The 19,217-nt window shown below is 43.1% G+C and overlaps 1 protein-coding gene across 1 annotated transcript in view; it reads left to right on the top strand.

Moving 5' to 3' along the window:
• Positions 1–19,217, top strand: part of LOC139955788 (uncharacterized) — a 491,243-nt gene that overhangs the window by 139,456 nt on the left and 332,570 nt on the right. The gene's annotated exons all lie outside the window — the stretch shown is intronic.

A 19,217-nucleotide genomic window follows, 5' to 3' on the forward strand; every position in this document is an offset into this window, starting at 1 on the left:
ATTGTGGATATTGTCTGCCTGGTGAGGGGTGGGGTGGGAGGCGGGAAGGAAGGGAAGAGTTCTTTATTGCCATGAGATCTTGTAATGGTTTACCGTAGGTTCTTTAGTTATTTTGCCATGATCCGATCATAATGCTTTTCAGTTCCAATGACCTTTGACTTCTTATATTTCACACTATGACATCATCACACATTGAGGCAACCACTTGCATGCATACATCTGCAAGTATGAATTCTGTCAACCTTGCAGTTGAGGAGAAGTTCACAATGCACCTTTCCTTTCTACAAATTTGGTCAAGTTTGGCCTTTGACCTCCTTTGTGACCATTGACAGTTTACATTGATTAATATGATAAAAACTTTGAGTGTTATTCTACACATGCATGGGTTTGAGGGTTTTAATCACCATTGATATTGGTAGGACCACACACATATTTATGGTTTCAGTCTAAATTGTATATGGATTGTTTTTGTTTCTGTGTGCCTCATGCCTCGTTTGAAACAATGTATATTACAGAAATGGATCCTTGGAAGGGTAATCATACGATACATGCATGCCCTATATTGAATTAAAAATAGCTTGCTGTTATTATGGAGTTCAGTGGTCATGTGAGGTCAGCAAAGGTCAAATCTGAAAACCTTGCAAACATAGTATGTCTAGAATGGAAATGTACTTGCATCTCATGTAAACATCACATATCACAAGATGGAAGACTTTTGTTGCTGCCCTATGTGCCAGGAGGCATAATGGGCAGTAAGTAAGTATCACAAGATCACTTTAAGGTAAACTGGGATGTATCTTGCGTGGATAAATGAACCCTGGTTTTTATGTCAAAGGTCATCAGAAATCATAGTGTTCAAACACAATATCTCAAGAAAGGAAACTTGTATGTATCCATTTAGTATCAAAGCCATTACAGTTGTTTGTTTCATGTGTTGCATGCTGGTTAGTTTTCTCAAGGATGAAACAGAAAAATCTTTGAAACTGTGTAAACATATCTGAAGAAGGGATTTATCCTATTGATATCAGATTCTTAAAAACGTGTTATGTTATGGCAACCTGAATGCATTTTGTGCATTTCTGTTTGGTATTTTAAATGTTGACTTTTGAGTGTGTGATGTCTAACAACCCATTCAGGGCATACACCTACCAACTGTTGAACTCCATTGATCTTAATCTTTAAGATGAGTTTGTGAAACTTTTTCTTGATGCACACACACTGACAAGTATATACCCACACAAGTTCATCTGCATACCTGTTTCAATATTTGTTGCCTGATTATTAAGCAAGTAATTAAACTAAGATAATCAAAAATTGAAGCAACACATTTTTGAGATTGAAGAAAGATTTACCACTGTACATGGCAATGATTGCAGCAAAATAATATTTAAAAAAATGTGTAACTACAACAGACTGTGTGCTGGTATCACTACCTTACTGTCTAAATTTCTTCTCAGCAACTATTAAAGCTTTGGAGTATTCCACTGGTGCATCAATAGACGATCACGTGACTGTCATGGTTGAGTCAAGCGTAGCTACGGCAAAGCTTCGTTGGAGGAGAGATGGTGTGAATAATCCAGCCGGGTCAACAGGCAGCTCCTGTATGGGAAAGACATCTTGTGATGATACTAGTGCTTTAAACTCTGTTGTCTTTGAGAGCCATGAAAGTGGTGAATACAAAAAACAAGTCCATGCCATCATGAGTGTGATTGTCAGAGGTGGGTGTTTCTTTTGACTTTCATGCTTGTGTGTACTATTCAATGTAGTATTCCTTATTACAATACTATAACACTGCATGGATATTTAATAAAATATAATCTAGTTATTAAAGGGGACACTATCCCAAGCATCTTCAATGGCTTAAATGACAGGAATCATTGTGATAAACGTTGTGTAAAAAGCTAAGAAAAGTTATGTTAGCACATTCGTTAATCTCTGATGTCATAGTGCCACTAAAATCTAAAACATATTACTCTCTCTTTTTTTTTATAATTTCTTGCTGAACTGAGGTGAAAGGAGTCTGTGGGATGGTAATGGTATGTGTGTGTGTAGTGTAATGTGGAGAATATTGCTTGCGGCTTCGTAGAGATGGTACTTGGCCCTGGGGAAAATCATTTGGTAGGCTATTTGCAGAAGCCTAAATCCACTCAAATATAAGATGAAAACATTCTGTTTATTGAAAGACGATTAATTCTCTCTGTGATACAATTAAAAGTTCAATTAAATGCTGTTAAATTACACTGATTGGAAACAAACAAATAGGTAAATATTATATGGCCTTTATAATGATTGTGAGCACTGGTTGGTTCCTATATAAGAACCAATTTGCCTGTATGCTTAGGGTCACATGTGATATGGAATCTGATGCATGATTGATTCAATATTACCTACTTCAAAGCACCTTTACTATTCATCAAATCTGTCACTGAATGAACCAATCATGATTAAGAAAGAAAACAAAGTTCTCATGGTCATAATATTTTGGTTATGATTTTCGATGTTTGAAAATTAGGGCTAGAATGTGGACCAACAAGTTCTATTTCTTTATTTGGACACTGTGGGAATTCAAGAGGAAAAACTTAGAGCCAAAAGTGCAAATGGTTATTTAAAGACCTTGCAGGAGTTTGATAGGGTCTAAAAGGAGGAATAATATCACTCATGACAGTATGCACTTGTTTGGTATTCTGACTGAGGATTTGGAACAAAGGAATTCCAAGTCCTCAGACATCAGTTGAAAAAAATCACCTTGTTCGCAGAAGAATTCTATCATGAAGGGGCATTGGTAAGGTTAGGGTATGTGGATTTGTACTGTAAAGGAAAAAAACAAAGGGGTCCTCAGTCTACAGGCATCAGTTTGTGTGTATGTTTGTGTTCATCTGTGACACTTGCTTGGGTCCGTGATAACTCAACAACTGAGTGATGGAAATTTGTCATACTTGCTGTGTAGATGTACAGTACTGATTTCGCTTAACTCCCGTTAAAATTCGTTGAAAGAAAAATAACCGAAATTCTTCGTTTTTCACTGAAATTCCCCAATTTTTATCGATTTTTATCGTTTTTTATCGAATTTTATCGATTGGTTATCTCAGTCATTTCCTTCGTGGAATTTTCAACGGTACGTTGAAATTCTTTATTAAACGAAATAGAAGGTCAATTTGTGGTTACGCGAAACGTCGGAAAACGCGTAACTTCGTTTATTAATATCAGTTAGACTTTGGTTCAGTCGTTTGATAGAGGGAATATTTTCAAGATCATTCTCATGCTTATATGAGTAGTAACACTCAAAGAAACGTGTAATTAAACTGACGGGGGACGTTTTCTGACTGTGAACCCCAAACACAGTAACATAAGTCTTAACTTCGCCAGGCCGTTAGCGAGGTTGCAGTCAAAGCTATGTACCACGAGGCACCCTTCCAAATAAGTTGAAGTTCTGTTTAACCATTTAAATAACAGTGAATGGACTTATAAACTTGGTTTACTTGCAGATTACGAAAAATAGTTATTTCTAAGAGATGTAAATTTGGTTTTTTATGAGAGTTGAAGTATGAAACTTTGTTTCCGAGCGAAAACATTTTACTTGAAGCAAAATAAAGATGCCCCGCCCATTCTGCGAGGACGCTTCCATTTTTCAAAAAGGCGTTTTCTCTTTTTATTTTTTCTATTTTGTTTACATTTTAAACATGAAAATTATTTAAAAATATGTGAAGAACTTAGTAATGTACTGCAAACTATCTATAAAAAAACAGAAAAACAATGTTTTAGGCATGAATAATGTGTTCAATATAACTAAAGTAGTAGGCCAATAGTCATAAGCTCATGATAGTGTCGTCAATTCGTTTTCCCAGTTAATATGTGTGACATATATCACCCGTGTACATCGATCAATGGCATGTTGAAATCCCGTGTGAAAATATGTTGACCCCAAAAGACGCAAATGGTCGTTCTAGAAAGTACCGTCATAACATTAACAACACAAGGCCAGTTTGCTCTCTCAGGTCTGCACGTGTACAGCCATTTTTTCACACATGGTATTATGCTGTGCATGCATTGCGGGCGGGATTGCGGCAAACATAAAAGAAAATGAATGAAAATGAAAAACTTACGATATTTTTCACAAATATTGATGCTTAGATAAGTGCTTCCTCACAATCAACGAGCCGCCTTAAAATTCGCTCCGCTAACGTAAAACTTCTATAGCACATGGAAAAATCCGAGATTTTACACACATAATTCCCACTGACATTGGTCACAGAACATAAGTAGGTCATTGAACTCTGCCCAAGTTCATCGCACCATGGGAACAACACAACACATTGAACATGATGTTACATCTCCCGCCATCTGGACGCCGAGTGTAAATTTTGATGTTATATGCAAATTATGAATGGTACTGCGCAGCGCGATTAAAACTTAACCTATTGCGACACAAATTTTGGCTGTTGTTGAATTAACTTTTGTATCAAATGTAAGGTACTGTATCATGTATGTGACACAAGAGAAAGAAAATGAAATCGGAGGCTGCTCAAACCAGTTTCAACTTGATTTTTACAACCCATCGCACAACACGTGCGTGCGTAATTTGTTTTCTTAACATGACTTTTAATAAGTAAGCAGGAAAGGTGGGTAAGTTACTAATTTAGGCGAGTTTTTGTTAAAAATCTTGTGATAGATAGACAAATATATTGTTTTTTTCTTCAAAAGTTACGATGTTGCCGAAGGCCGAGTGATATAAATTCAGTGATCTGAACTTCTGAACACCACGAATACTGATCATGTGTGTTATTCTTTCAGCAATTATTACACGAAAGGTTCGCAATATTATTGGGCCTAATTAGTAATTAACATACATTGATCGAGTGTCTTGTTGCCTGAATTGCTACCTGCTGGGAAAAAAAAACCTTAATTATTGTACTCATTATGTCCTATTTTCATTAAAAGTCGAGTGACCGTGCGTCGAAAAAAACCGTGATCGGGAAACAGCGTTTAAACGTTAAACCGACCGGCAGGCGATACGGTGAAACGGTTAGCGAAATATCTGTTGGGTCACACCCTTACTTAAACACACACAAAAACGACCTTATTGAATGAAAATATACTAAAAACCATATCGCAAAAACACAAAATCGCTTATAACTCGAAAACGGAAGGAGATATCGACTTTTGTCGGCTGTACAGGGATTTCCTAAACCGAATTTTGATGCGCTGTATCCACCTGTGTCATTTATGAGCTTCTCTGACGTAAGCTGCAGTACGTAATTTCTCCATACCAGTTCCGCGAAATTTATTTACTGTACGCAATAAGCATCGTTCGCTATGTTTTCTTTCACAATGAATATTCAAAGTTGTGCTCCACACGCTTCACAGATATTGTTTTATGTCGTTCATTTTCAATTCTACTTTAAAATTACCTTTTTCGAACGATGCATTGCATGCTTTATTAAACATTCCTGATTAGTAAAACTAAGGAAGGATATTCAAATATGTATTATTTTCATTTGATATGATTTTATGAGCTGTTCCACTTGAAAAACGATGATAAAACCGAAAAACAAAAAAAACAACTTCTCATGTGACGCATACCGGGAGACTCATAAAAACTCCCCCTTCTCATTAAATTAAATGTACATGCCGTCAGGCCAGTTGAAAGCCGTCAGGCTAGTTGAAAGCCCTCCCTACTAATGTTTGATCAGCTCTTCCCAATATACAATACTCAAATAAGCAATGAAAATATATTCATTTTCCACAGATTTCTACCCAACGTGGGCCCCAAGTCACTGCTTTATTTTCTTAGTAGTCATGGATACAATTGTTTGCAACTCTCTTGCTGGCCAGGTGTTTCAAGTTTTATTAATAGCACGACTTCTGATTGGTTCATTCAAGATAAACTTTCTATCCCTGCTGGATTGTTCTACTTATAATATGAATGAATATTTGGTTTTCAGGTAACATCCATTCCATTACGAACAGTAGGGGTAAAATAATGTTTGCTTCTAGAGGCAGCCAGCCAAAGGTTCAGATAAATACTATGCTAATTAACAGATGATAGGCGTGAATTTGACAAAGCCAGGTTAATGATTGGACTAAGCCTCTCAAAAAAAGTTTGGTGGTGGGGATATCCAGGGCAAATGTAAAAATATTTACATTGCAATAACTCACAACCTGAAATTGGATTGTAAACAAACTTGCAGGGAACCATATAGTGTCCATTGGGTTTTTGTTTGTATTATTCATTTATTTAACATGTTTAATAAAGGACAATACAAACAAAAACAATGGTAAGGAAGAAGTTTAGATGCACGTCTAAGATTTTTGTTGAAAATACTTCAATACAGTTATCATGTCAAAATGGTGATACTTGTCTGAGTACTTAGCTCTTCTAAGCATGCAATTAGAACTTATCTAATCTTTAATTTCATTTCATTTCATTTCATTTATATATATTTGTTTTTTCTCAATATACGGTACATTGTATGTCATACAAACGTTTACAGATATGAAATTGAGTATAAAGAGAAAGGAAGTGATCTAAAAACCTGAAAGGCTTATCGAGTAGAGCCACTCCCTAAAGAAGGAAAATAATTAAGTTATCAGTGTTAACGATATAAACAAACTAAGATTTCTAAAAAGTATTATGGATCAATAATCACTAATGTAAACCTCACTTAATTGGCGTTTAAAGGAACGTGGTGACTTAGAATCATTTTGTATATGATCATGATGATTAAATAGATAATTCCAGCAAGTGTTTGCCCGATAACGTATACTCTGTTTACCCAGGTTACTATGGGGAAAAAGTCTATGTATGTGACCAGCCTGTCTTGTATTATAATCATGGATTTCCTTATTAACAGTGAATAAATTTTTACATGTGGGCGGATTATACCCATTAATAGAGCGATAAGCGAATGTAGCAAGATGAACTTTCACAAGGTCCGGTAATTTCAGCACTTAGCTTAAGTGAGGCAAATAATTTACTAGTATGATCGTTATAGTCGGCAGAAGATATATGTCGAATAGCCCTTTTTTGAAGTACAAAAAGTTTCTTAATGTTATAAGCAGCCGTGCCAGACCAAACTGTAATGCAATAAGTAAGGTGAGGATAAATTAAAGTAAAATATAAAGAACGAAGAATATGTTTTGGTAAGTAGTGCTTCAATTTGGAAAGAATCCCAACGCCTTGAGAAATATTTGTTGATATTGTAATTATGTGATCACGCCATGTCAGACCAGAATCAATAGCTACCCCTAGAAAAGTGGTAAAACACACTTTTTTTAGACTACTACCATGCATCTGTATGTCATACAGAATATTCCTATTCCTACCTTCATTGAAAACAACATATTTTGTCTTACCTACATTTAAAGAAAGTTTGTTAGCTGAAAACCAAGCATGAAATTCATCAAGCACATGACAAATTCTAGCCCTCATTTCCACAGGATCCAAGCCAGAGAAAAAAATATTAGTATCATCAGCGATTGATATGATAGTACAATTATCTGACACATGACAAATATCATTTACATATATTATAAAAAGCAAGGGCCCCAATATAGATCCTTGCGGAACCCCACAAACAACATTCATGCAATCAGAATCCGTATAAAGACAATTTGTAAATTGTTTTCTGTTTGATAAATAGCTTCTAATCCAGTCTAGTCCTGTGCCTCTTATGCCATAATGTGACAATTTCATAAACAAAATACGGTGATCAATTGTATCAAACGCTTTGGACAAGTCCAAGAATACACAGACGGAAATCCTATTATTATCTATGGCATCATACAATACCTCCAAGGCCTCAGTCAAAGCAAGTTCGGTTGAGTGTCCTGGCCGATACCCATATTGACTTTTGAACATAATATCATGTTTACTGATAAAATTATAAATACGATCATGAACTATTCTTTCAAAGATTTTAGAGAAGCCTGTTAGTATAGAAACTGGGCGATAATTACCTATAACATTGTGATCCCCTTCTTTGTAAACAGGGATAACTTTAGCAATTTTTATATGATCTGGGACAGCACCAGTTGCTAAGGATAAATTTATAATGTGAGTAAGAGGGTGAACAACGTAATGTAACACCTTTCTTAGTATTGAAGGCTTTATGCCATCGAAGCCAGCAGATTTATCTGGTTTCAAACAAGCAAGTGCAACTTTAAATACTTCACTCTCATTTGCAGGAGACATATAAAGGGTTGAAGGATTTGAATTTCTTTAGTAATGATTTGGATTAGTGTCACTATGAATATCTGTCGCTAAGGTGGGCCCAACATTTATAAAGAAATCATTGAATGCGCTTGTAATTCACAGTGCGTACTCCCTCACCTCATATAACCTATGCATTACCGTATTTACCTCGCTCTAGCATCTGACAATTGTCTGTATGTGAGTGTGGCCATCTCCCTTCCGTAATTGCCAGCCTTTTGCGCAAGTATCGCTCTCTCATTGCTCTTACTAAATCTTAAGATTTCAATCACTTCGTCTAATATTATCGTTGTTTTTGTAATTCTTTTTCATCTGTTCAACGTCCTGCACGTTTGAACTGCTTCTTGTCTTTAAAACGTTTTATTTTTCGTGATTTTCGAACGTTTTTTGTTTGCCTCATGAACGTGGTTCACGTAGCGTGGCTAGGCCTGCACTTTAGTGTAGCGTTGTCCTAGCGTTTGTTTACTTTCACGTGCAGCAGTCGTGTACGTTGTCACACATTACAGTCAAGTAACTGCTTGGTTTAGTTCTTTCATACTGTTCACGTACAGCAGTCGTGTACGTTATCATTTTGCAGTAAAGTAACTGCCTTGTTTATTTTTCGTACTGGTCTAGATACGAATTTTTTACTGTTCACGTACAGCAATCGTGTACGTTATCATTTTGCAGTAAGGTAACTGCCTTCTTTATTTCTTCGTACTGGTCTAGATACGAATTTCATTTGGTTTCCGTGCTGTTTCTATTTTAGTTTCACAGCTTCGAGTTTCGGAGATTTCTCAAAAAATTTTCAAAATATTTTCAAAAAAAAAACAAATTTTTCGAGATTTTTCAGAGGATGGAAAACTGCCAATCTTGTAAGCAGTTCCGTCTGTTCAAAGCATGGGACAAACACGATTTTTGCACAAAGTGTCGCCCATGTGGGAGCAAACAGACCTGCTCCATTTGCCAGGACCCAGGAACGCTGGGATTTGATCGGTACCTGGCTGGCGGATAAAGCCGCGGAGAAAAGAAAGAAGGCGGCTTCCTCAAAGCAGGGGAAGAAGAAACCGCCGGCGAAGGAACCCCAGGCGGCCATTCGAGATGGCATAAGCCCTAAACATGGGGGAACGGAGGGCGTCATACGAGATGGCTCAAACCCTCCTCAAGAACGGGTATCCATACGAGATGGAGCTAATTCCCGTGCGGCGTCAGCTCAGCCACCGCCGCGGCCCCAAGAGGGTCCGTCCACATCAGGCCACATGGAGTCCAGAAGCCCCCGAAGACAAGCGGTGGCAGACTTATTTACTTCTACTCCGGGGTCATGGGACCACAACCGGAGAGATTTCTTGGGGTTCTCCCCGGAGAGTACGGAACGGCGCCAAAGCCGAAGTAGAAGCCGTACCCACAGCCGTAGCCGCGGTAAGAGCCGGGAAAGACACCGGCGACCTCGACGCAGGTCGAGGTCTGGCTCCTCGCCCTCGTCCTCGAGTGGACATTCTTCTGGGCGACACAGGGCCAAGAAACGCAAGAGGAGACAGTCCCCAGACTCGGGGCAGGCTCTCCTTTCCCAGGTTAAAGACCTCCTGGGACAATTGTTACAAAAGCCGAGTCAACAGGACCCGGAACAACAGGGGGCTCCGTCCATTCCACCACAACCGGCGCTACCGCCAGCACCGGTTACGGACGATCACGCCCCTGAGGAGTCCCAGGTGGATCCCTGGGGCGACGTCTCCTCCAGAACTGATGCAGCTAGTGCCTGCCTCCTCAGTGGAGATTCCGAGGCGGATGATGAAGAACCCCTACGGGGTACAGAAATTTCAGCGGAAGCCTTTGAGAAGGCGACGGCAGTACTCCGCATAGTCCTCAGCTTCGAGGAAAGGGTGGATGGGCGTGTCCACGAGGGGCCGGCATCCAAACTCATATTGAACGCTGCCGCCCAAAAGCCTCGAGCCTCCATCCCGGTGGATGTGGAATGTAGAGAGCCGTTCGAGGCGGTGGCACAGGCGAAACGCTGGACAGCCTTCCAGCGATCAGCCCATCGCACTTTCCACTTGGGCGACGAAGACTGGGAAAGTCTTTTTACACCCCCCACATCCCGCCTCAAGTGAAGGAGAGACTTCGGTCGGCGGGTGCCTTAGACGGCAAAGACAAGTTCAGCTAGAAGGGTGCACAGACCCTAGAATCCTCCCTGTTTGACGTAGATAGGGCCTCCCGCGCAGGGATGAAGTACTTGTCAGCCTTATTGCTTTCGCCGAGCTATTGAACAGATCGTTCCAACAGGCCCAGGCATCGGGTATCTCCCGCAAAGATACCGCCGCCATCATTGCCCTCCTGGGACCCGTTTCCAGGATGGTATTAGACCAGTTCGCCCACGTCTCGGTTAAGGCCACCTTGACACGTCGGGACCTGGTTTTGAACTCCCTGAATTGGTCGTCCAGATCCACGGCGGACGGGTTCCGCAACTTACCAATCCTGGGCAGTGACCTCTTCAGCGGCAACTTCGATGAGAAACTCTGGGAGGAGGCAGAGAGAATGAAATCTCTGAGGGAGGCGGACGAACTCATGTCCCGCTCGGCCTCATCCTCGCGCCCACGTTATGACTCACGACAAGGTAGCCGCTTTAAGCAACCAAGATCCAGCTACAGTCAGAGTCGGGGCGCCCCGCGAACACAGCAACAATCTGCTCCTTCGCGGCCCGAACACAGGCCTTACCGCCCGTAATACCGCGGAAGCCGCAGGCGTGGTAAACGGCCCTAGGGATGCCCACCCCACCGTAACGCCCAAGGCCAAGGTGGGGGGGCGACTAAGAGTTTTTGGGGCTCACTGGGAGGAAATCGACCCAGGAGCCTGGGTACTGGACATGGTAAAAGGGGGCTACAAGATAGAGTTCTCGTCTACCCCACCCCAATATGGCCTCTTATCAACCACGCCAGTACCCGAGATACCGGAAAAGCGGGCCGCCCTCGAGGACGAGATCAACAGTCTCCTCAAAAAAGGCGCCAATACGCGGGTCACCGCCGCAAACGCGGACGGCCCCCTCTTCCGGTCCTCGTTCTTCCTCACGCCCAAGAAGAACGGGACTTGGAGGCCCATCCTGAACCTCAGACCTCTCAACAGGAGGTTCATCCGACCGGAGAGGTTCAGGATGGAGACTCTCACATCAATCCTCCACCTGCTGCGCCCAGGGATGTGGGCATCCTCCGTCGATCCAAAGGATGCCTACCTACATATTCCCATCCGATGCGAGGACCAGCGATTCCTCGCGTTCAGGTACAAGGCGATAGATTACCGCTTCACAGCGCTACCATTTGGCCTCTCCACAGCACCCAGGGTTTTCACCAGGGTAACGAGGGCGGTCCTGGCTCACCTCCGTCGAAACGGGGTAATGGTGTTCGCCTACCTAGACGATTGGTTAGTACTCGGCAACTCCCAACAAGGGGCTCTCGCCAGTACAAACGCCACCGTCTCCCTCCTGACGAGACTGGGCTGGTTAATCAACGTCGAGAAATCCAACCTCGTTCCCGCTCAATCGATCATATACTTAGGGGCCCGTCTCGACCTCGCCCGCGGCATGGTCTACCCGACGGCCAAAAGAACGGCGAGCCTAGTGGCCACGGCCAGAAAAATACTAGGCAATCGGAATATCCCAGCGCTCACGTCGCAGCGCCTGTTGGGGAAGATGGCGAGCTTCACAGACCTTCTAGACCTGTGCAGACTCAGAATGAGGCCGCTCCAGCGGCACCTCCTCAAACACTATGCCCCGGATCGATCGTCGGCGGCAACGCCAATCCCACTTTCAACGGGGCTACGCCCGTTTCTCACGTGGTGGGCAGAGTCGGACAGGATTGCGGCAGGGCGACCTTTCCGGAACCCAGCCCCTACAACGTCGATCACGACGGATGCCTCCCTCAGCGGTTGGGGAGCGGTTTGGGGCACACACACAGTCGTCGGCGAATGGGCGGAGCCCGAGAGGGGTCTCCATATCAATATTTTAGAGACGGAAGCGGTCCTGAGGGCCGTACATCACTGGGCAACCCACCTAACGGGCCACACTGTCATGGTCCGGTCAGACAACACCACGACCGTGGCATATATCAACCGTCAAGGGGGCACTCGATCCCTGGCTCTCCTACGCAGGACATGGGACCTGCTCGTCCTCTGCGACTCCCTTCGGATCGGCCTACGGGTGTCCCACCTAGCAGGGAAGGACAATATACTGGCAGACGCACTGTCCAGGGGGTATCTAGACAATGGGAATGGGAGCTCTCCCGAACGTGGTCCGACCACGTATTTCACCTGTTCGGCAGGCCGTCGGTCGACATGTTTGCGACGGCCAAGAACGCCAAACTCCCGACGTTCTGCTCCAGATACCACGACCCACAGGCCTGGAAGACCGACGCCCTAGTGGTCTCATGGGTGGGCCTCTCCATGTACGCCTTTCCCCCACTGGGATTACTCCGCAGAGTTCTCACGATGCTTCGGGACGTGGAAGCGGACATGCTTTTGATCGCACCTTGCTGGCCCAATCAAGCATGGTTCCCACTCATCATCGAGATGCTGGTGGACCTACCATACAAATTCCCACCGGCCGCCAAGCTCCTCTCCCAACGGAGCGGCCAAATAACCCACCTCGACATCACGAGCCTCCATCTAGCTGCGTGGAAACTCTCCGGCTCTCGCTCCAGACAGCGGGGTTTCCACCGGAGGTTGCAGACATTGCAGTGGATGCCCGCCGGCAGTCAACGGTTAAAACATACGATTCTAGACTGCACCGATACTATGTTTGGGCTGTTGATCCCGTGGAGGCCTCAGTAGACCAGGTGGCGGCCTTCCTACTCGAACTCTTCCGAGAAGGGAAGCAAATAAGTACAATTAGAAATTACCGCTCCGCAATAGCGGCAGTCCACAGCGGATTCTCGGATGGCTCCTCAGTAGGAACCAACCCGGTCCTCCGCCAGGTCTTAAGGGGCATGTTCCACAGACGCCCCCCCAGGCGCCGCCTGGCCCCATCATGGGCCCTCCACGAGGTCCTGACGACCCTCACGGGCTCTCCGTACGAGCCGCTACACAATGCTCTGTTGGACAAGCTAACACACGAAACTCTGTTTCTGATCGCGGCCGCCTCTGCCAGGCGCAGAAGCTGCCTCCACACGCTCACCCTCCAACGGGGGTTCACAAGGTTTGAACCAGGAGGAGTCAGATTACTACCTGACCCTCACTTTCTCCCAAAGAACCAATCAGTAACCTTTACCCCGAACGAGATCTTCCTACCGAGTCTGTCACAAGCCTCGTCAATCGCGGAAGACAAGCGCTGGTGCCCTGTCCAAGCCCTTAAGTGGTTCATAGAGAGGACCAAACAGCTACGTACCTCGGACAGGCTCTTCATTTTACCGAGGTCGCCTTACACCCCGGCCTCAAAGGACACCATTTCACGGTGGATGGCCGACTTAATACGTGCCCACACCCAGCCTGGGGAACCCGTCCGGGCGCATGACGTCCGAGGCCACGCCACGTCCAGGGCGTGGTTCCGGGGGGTTCCCCTGGAAGATATTATGAAGGCGGCGGCCTGGAAGACCCCGTCTTCCTTTGTCGCCTGCTATCTCACAAACACCCCTGCCACGGAAGGGGATTTTGCCCGAGCGGCCCTAGGTCCGCCGCCCGCGAGATCCTCGACCCACCGCCAGGGCTCCTGTGTCACAAATGCATAGGTTATATGAGGTGAGGGAGTACGCGCTGTGAATTCCCCAAACCTTTACCGGTTTGTGAATTAACGAGCGACATACTCACCTCATATAACATCCCGACCCGCCTCCCCACTATGGGGGACCTCGCGGACGGAACCATACAACCATGTCGGATACCCTCCTCGGATACTAGGGGAACTGGCCACACAGATATGACCATGTGACGGCCTTTCCCCCCAGGAATTTTCGAGGGATGTCGTGGGGGTCCCGCCTACACCCACCGACGACCCACTCTGGACCCACTCGGGACCCACCTGTCACCCACCACAGCCCACCTAGGGCCTCTTCAGGTGAGAATGTTTTTGGTTGTATCCTCGGGGTTTCCGCCCCTTGGTCGGTCCTCTCCCCCTTCTCCGTCCGGTGCCGCACCAGTGCGGCCTGGAAATTACGGAAGGGAGATGGCCACACTCACATACAGACAAATTGCCAGATGCTAGAGCGAGGTTAATACGGTAATGCATAGGTTATATGAGGTGAGTACGTCGCTCGTTAATTCACAAACCGGTTAAGGTTTGGGGATTCTTATTCATTGCTATTTCTATGAAAATGCTTTCTATCGCCTCATTGAATAAAAGATATGTCAGTCCTTTTTACAAACGTATAATTATTCGATATAAAAAGACCAACAGCACCACCTCTCTTGCTATCCCTGTGACTTTCTATAAAAGTATATTGATCTATTTGTAACAAAGGTGATATTTGGTCACTTAACCACGCCTCACTGAAGCCAATTATTGAGAACTCATGATTAAGAAGGGAAAGAAAGTCAATTATTGAGTTGAAGTTTTTGTTTCTAGCTACGACTGTTTGCATGAAACAGAGAGAATACATGAGGTTTACCAGTGAGTTGATTGAAGGAACCAATGTCAAAGTAGCGACAAAGACCTACAGGAACTTGTGAGTTTAGGTTTTGTGAGTCATAAAAATCAATAATCATGAACTGCGGACTTGGTCCATGTAGTGCCGCCAAAAAATCATTGGATTTGAAAGATTTTGAAAGGGCAAAGCAGAGTCACAAGAATCACAAATCCAAGAATTACACCTATTACTGATACACCACGTATGCCGAAAAGTACCACAATTTTCACATTTAACCTTATTATACGTTTCACTTATGATAAGATTACAATTTTCACAAACTAACATCACCTGTTTTCGATCAGAGTGATAAAAAAGGAAGACAGAATGTACAAAAATATGTAAATGTATACATCCTTTGGAGTAATTATTGATTTACAGTGTCATTTTCCGGTGCCAAAGAGCTAGAGACGCTTCAAGTCATTCAGCCCCCAGATTCGTTTCGTAAACTCGGTGTTGTTCTTGCTTACCAGTGCGATGACTTTCCCATCGTGTGACCAAGCTGCTTTGACCAGGGTGGTGTTTTTCTCCGCCTGTCGTAGCTCTTGGTTTGCCTTCCTTAGGTCCTCCTGTATTACGAGGCGGGTGCCCTTCAATTTCCGCCTGTTCTTTATGCATAGTTCTCTGGTTTTGTAGTTCTGGAATTTGACGATTATTGCCCTGGGTTTACCCGGCTCTTTCTTACCGATCCGATGCGACCTATCAATGTCTGTTGGATTCAGGTTGAGTCCCAGATGCTGTGATGCGATCGAGGTCCATCATGATGACGTCAGTATTTTCGTTCGGCTTCTCCTCCACACCAAACACACAAATGCAGTTTCTTCGGGAGTACTGTTCCAGCTGGTTCAATTGGTTGGTTGAGTTGTTGAGTTTGTCTGTCAATTCCGAGATCTCGTCCTGCATGGTTTTCAGTTCTGAAGAAGTTTTCTCGGCTTCCACTTCGAGGTCATGTATTTTGCCAGAATTTATCTCGATCTGCTTCAAAAACTTATCCAGTTTTTATCCAGAGCTCGATCAATACAAGCTTGCAGCTTTAGCTCAAAATCTTGGCTTGCGATTATTGTTGTAACCACTTGAGTGACAATCTCTGAGATTTCCTTTTCTTTTGTGTTGGAGCGTGTAGACATTGTTAGGAATCACCGGACCGATTTATGTCGATAACTGTCCCACAGGACTCTGAGCGATGATAATTAGTCCAACGGCTTCGATTGACGACCTGTAGGATTCTGTAGTTTGGAGCTTTGGGCCGAGGTCCACTGTGCAGTAGTAGCAAAACACCGTAAGCTTAGGCTATGTTAGGATAACACTTTCACTTCACCATTCGTAGAGCGAAATCTCTGACGCAGTTCTGCAGCTCAAAACAGCCAGAAAATGATCGGATTTTCAGTTACGTCTTCCAAAGGCTCTATATAAGGGAGGATTCACATGATTTACCTTCCTCTTGATTGTGAGCTGATCCGATGAAAATTAGCGAAAACTTGCGAGTCTTGTCGTTTATCTCGATAGCGAGTCTTGTGTATTTTAAGGATGACTGTAGGCACAAACGAATGTTATTGTTTTAGACCATTATAATACACAGCTGCTAACAGATTGATGTCAGTATTTACTTTTTTATTTGTCAGAGATGACCTTTCAAACAGGCTCAAAACACATATCAGGTCAGTTCCTGTGATGCTCAATAGGAAAACATAATGACTTTCATGTCTTAGAATAATATACAGTATTTAATCCTGAATAATATACAGTATTTAATCCTCTCTTTGTCCCTCCACTGTTTATCTCCTACCTCTCCTCTTCCCCTGTTGGTTTCTTTCTTCTCTCCATCCCTTGTCTACTTATCCCCTTACAACTACCTCTTTGAGTTCACCATGCTCATTAACCTGTCTGTATTCTGTGCGTGTTTTTGTCAACTTGTCATTTAGCCTCTAAAGAAGATCCTGCTAGGATGGAAACATCAGGCCAATTTACCTTTACACATTCTCTAACACTGGCTCTCTAGTGGATAAGCAGTTTGCTAAGGGGCCATTGCCAATTCTAATCGCCGTCATGACGGCTTGTGAGCGTCTATTGTCTATTCATTGAAATCAGCAAAGCATGACCACAGCTCCACTGCCTCTCTCTCAGTAATATGCAGAGTGGGCGGAGCTTGAGTCTGCTTCCAGGTTTAGAGTGCTTCCACGGGCAGCAGTGGTTGCTAGCTTCCTTTGTTAGCATTACAATAGGCCTTGCTGATTTAGACTTTTGGATATCGATTGAGTACACTCTTTTAAGAACAGCGTTAAGATAAACTTTTCCGACAAACCTCAACCGTACGTTTATGCACCATTATGGATGGAACCATTCAGAATTGAATAGTGTAGGCCTAGTCGTATCAATGTTATGGTTACAGAGGAGTCTTGGCCTAGGCTTCAGAATCGTAGATCGTTGCAACTACATTTACCTCCATGCATTTAACCCCCACGCCAGAGGTTATAAAATCTTTCTATTTCTCACTTCATATTTCAAATTTATATATGCGAATTTGAAACAAAAATCACCAATAAGTAAAACAACATCACAATTCTTTATCCAGTTACAGCTTACCCTGCAGTAATCATTGACTCATTGTTTTTCTGTGAACGTTACTTTTGTAGTGCAAATGCATACTGATAGTGTATAATAGGTTACTATATTTAGATGTGCACAAAACATGGTTAGGCCAGATTCACATTTTCGTAACGATCAATATTTACGTGCAAATGTTTATGAACTCGAGCCATCTTTCTTTTCTTTTTGTGTTGAGGTAAATCATGTGAAAGCTAATTCTGGCCTTTTGATAGCGTAAATGAGAGGATAAATATATTATTTTAAAGATCGGCAGCTATGCAGTGAGTCTTTTCGACACATGCATATATCATCTAAGCACGCACACACGCTATTTTCAACCGGGGCTTTCCCGACGATACGGCCAACGTTTACTGCCTTGGAAAAAGTCAATGCACTGGGCAGGGAAATTATTGTTCGTAACTGAAGAGCAATATTTTGAGTGGTACGACTTATCGCAGGGGGTTAAGTAAAAAACACCAAGTAAAAAAAATCGTTCATAGTTTCCAAAATGAAAATAAATGAAATGGAAAACCTAAATATTATAATATTATTCTAGCAGATATGCAGACTTTGTGTGCGTACAATTGTTCCAACAACTCTGGAAAAAACTGTTTACACACTTTACCCAAAAGAAATATTTAACCCCTAGTACAAAATGGTTGGGTTGGGCTCGAGACATACTGAAAATGGTTTTGTTGGAATTCGATGTCCGCACCTGTTTTATACTGTACCATTGGACTTGACGTAGATGTAAAAACTTTTCTTGGCAAGTTGCCAACACGAAATTCCACTGCAGTGTATTTGCTAGTAATGCATCAAAGAAGTTAGTGCTAACCCAAACGATGGTCGCGGGAAATCTTACAAGTGTATCACGTATATTTCTCTTGTTCACCATTATTTGTTGTTATTTCGGACCATTGTCTGAATAATGACGTGTAACGAAAACTCGCCAGTTATACAACAGTATGCTCTCTTTAAAAGAATACCACCGTAACTTGTTCATAATTACTGTAGAATGTTACCAGATTGATATAAGGAAATCATAACAACTAGAAACTACTCCAATTTGTTTTGTTTTTTTGCATATGAAAAGTTTGTATTCACTTGTTCATAATTGATTTGAGCAAAATTTTAGACCGTATTCCGAGACGGACCTGTTTACAATGAAACAACCTATTGTTAGGCTTATTGCGACGGCTATGGATTAGAGGCATATCAGCAACTCTGCCAAAATTAAATTATTTTTGAGGGCATTGCAGCAAGCATCGGAAGGTCAGCAACAAAATTTTCCCTGGAAAATAAATCCGAAAAAGTCGGATTTCTGCCGCGGAACGAATTGTAGGGGGTGTCTGAGGTGGGATGTGCCCCCTCAGAAGCTGAAGCTTTTTGAAAATAGAAGACCCAAGAGGACGTGATTTGGTGGCCCATTTTTACATTGATTGCCAGTGTACTACACATATGTTAAGGGAAGCCTCGCAAATCTAACCGCCATGTCCGGGCCGGTGGATTTTTCCGCGGCTATAATGAGCACAGCCACAAGCAGATAATGAGTCACACTTGAGTGCACACTCTCTCCAAACCACCCTCCACGCAATACAGTTACATTCACAGCCGCGGTCAAGTTTTTACTAAGCCGATTTGAACACAATAGTGAGTTGAACAAAACATCATAGCTAAGTCTCAAGGTATTCAAACGTTTCAAAAAGATATTATGTTTATACGCCGTATTTTATCCTACTGCAGAAGCAAAACTTCTGTGAAAAATAAGTAAGGAAATGTGAATTTACACTGCAGGAATCTAAAATGCTATCTTTCTTATTTTCCCAGTCGGCCAAGTAGGA

The sequence above is a fragment of the Apostichopus japonicus genome, chromosome 2, assembly GCF_037975245.1.
Source record: "Apostichopus japonicus isolate 1M-3 chromosome 2, ASM3797524v1, whole genome shotgun sequence".
Lineage (NCBI taxonomy): Eukaryota > Metazoa > Echinodermata > Holothuroidea > Aspidochirotida > Stichopodidae > Apostichopus > Apostichopus japonicus.